This window comes from Theobroma umbraticum, unplaced genomic scaffold (assembly GCF_002168275.2).
Source record: "Theobroma umbraticum cultivar Fairchild unplaced genomic scaffold, ASM216827v3 scaffold_30.0, whole genome shotgun sequence".
NCBI classification, from domain to species: Eukaryota; Viridiplantae; Streptophyta; class Magnoliopsida; order Malvales; family Malvaceae; genus Theobroma; species Theobroma umbraticum.
In genome coordinates, this window is record NW_018397254.1 from 12,737,400 (window position 1) to 12,739,624 (window position 2,225).

A 2,225-nucleotide genomic window follows, 5' to 3' on the forward strand; every position below is an offset into this window, starting at 1 on the left:
AAAATAGATAAAATACATATGCATAAATAATAATTACGAAATATAAGAAATAAATATACTTGGTCTTAAAATATAATTTTGATATAGCAAAATACATAACAAAATAAAACAAGTAAATATAAAATATTTGATCATGATTAATATGCACACAAGAAAAACTAATAAATTTTGTGAAAGATAAGAAATGAACATTGAATCACGTACCATGGTTGCATTGTTAAATGTCATGGTATATAAAAATATTCTAAACACGAGCATAGCCCGATGATGGGACTTTTCGAGGAAGCTCACGAAGGTAAGTTTCTTCGGTAAACTCCCTAGGTGAAAAGATACCTTCGGACTCCACCAAAACAATGGGAGGGTTCAGAGAAATATCTTTAATAAAAGGCTTTTGCTCGTATTAGGATTCGCATTCATGAAAATATTATTTTTACTCGCAAACGATTACCCCGATGATGGGATCTACTTGTAAAACTTGCAAAGGTGAGTTCATCGAGCATTTTCCCTAGGTGAAAGAATACTCTCGGAGCCCACCAGCATGATGGGAGGATTCGAAAAGGACATTCAATAAAAAGTTTTCGTTTGGCATTATCTCGATTTTATGTCAAGCATGGCACGATTACATCATATGTACGTCAAGCACAAGGAAAAACAACTAAAATGTCTTTAATTTATAGAATAAAAGATGAATTAAATAAACCAAATTAAGAAAACATAACAATAAAATTAATGGGCTAGGAAAATATATGATTAAATGGTACCGTTCGTGGAACGGGCGTCATAGGGGTGCTAATCCTTCCCTGTGCGTAACCGTACTCTCGAACCCAACTCTAAATAAGATACGCAAACCAGTTATTGTTCTTTAGACGGGCTTAAAAATCGATTTAAGATTTTGTCGAAGAAAACAAATTATTAGGTGGCCAATCACACCTAGGTAAAAAAAGATTGGTGGCGACTCCTCAAGTACATTCACATCTAGCGGTCGAGTTTCTGGACCTGGCACGTTACGGCAGTGGCTACAACTAACAGTGTCTGTAGCATTACTGGGTGTTGGATGTTAGAATGATAACTTGGGTGGTGGTTGTAATAGGTCTGAATTTTGAGTGTGTGGTGTTTTTTCAATATTCTTTCCTTTCTAATGGAAATGCTGCTTCCTAAAAATCTACAGTGAATATGTTAGGAATTTGCATATGGTTTCTGATTATATGGATGTGTTTTTTCTGTTGGTGGTTTAGGTGAGGTTCTAGATTATTAAAGATTGTTTACCTCTTAATGAGAGTGCTTTCAGAAATGCTATTTTGGACAACTACCAGGGTTTCAAGTTTAATCAAGAGCTGAGTAAGAAACAGGTAAGACACCATTAAGAGTGTTTCCACCAGCTGACTCACTATTCCAAAAATTATTTATGATTTCATTTTACTGAGACAATCTTAATTCTAAGGGAAGTTTCCTTTCGATGTAGGTGAAAACTCTAATTCTTTGTTTAGCCTGATCAATGTGCAAACATATGCTGCTGCTGCACCTACTGTCCCAAATGTGGCACCACCACGCTCATTCCCAGGTAATTCTCAGCAGTCAGTAAACAGATATTTATCAGGTTTTATCATTCAGAAGCCCCTGTTGCTGGATCTGGACATGTAAATCCACACTTGCTGCATGAACCATATGAACCAGAAACACCCATGGCACATATACAGTCTTCCATAGAAAGTCTTGGTAGCAATCAGCAGGCTGCTCATCATCATACTGCTGATCCATATTATTTGACAGAAGCACATAAGGCTTACTTGCCTGAGAAAGCTTCCTCATCTGCTCATGACCTTTATCAAAGGTATACTTCATCTTTCCTATTATGTTTCCTTTTCTTTGACCCCCTGGTGTCTGGTACACGATGTTTCCTTCGCCTGGTTCAGATTAATTGACGGAGTTTCTCTAATTTGATATTGAAATTCAATGTTTGTGTTAACTGTTGATGTATTCATGGTTTAGTTGTTTTGTCTTACTCTTTGGCTTTCTCTAGTCGTCAAAGTGAGTCTTTTCTAGTTTAATCTTGTGTTTCTTAAAGTTTGGGAAATGCTTTGCACTTCTCTCCATTAAAGCTCATTTCTCCACCATTTGGGTTGATATTTTCGGTGCTTTTCTTCAACCAACTTGTTTATCTTGATCTTTATAGTTATTACCTGGTCATTTCTTAAAGCATGTTGAAAGGGTGATTTCTGAAGAAA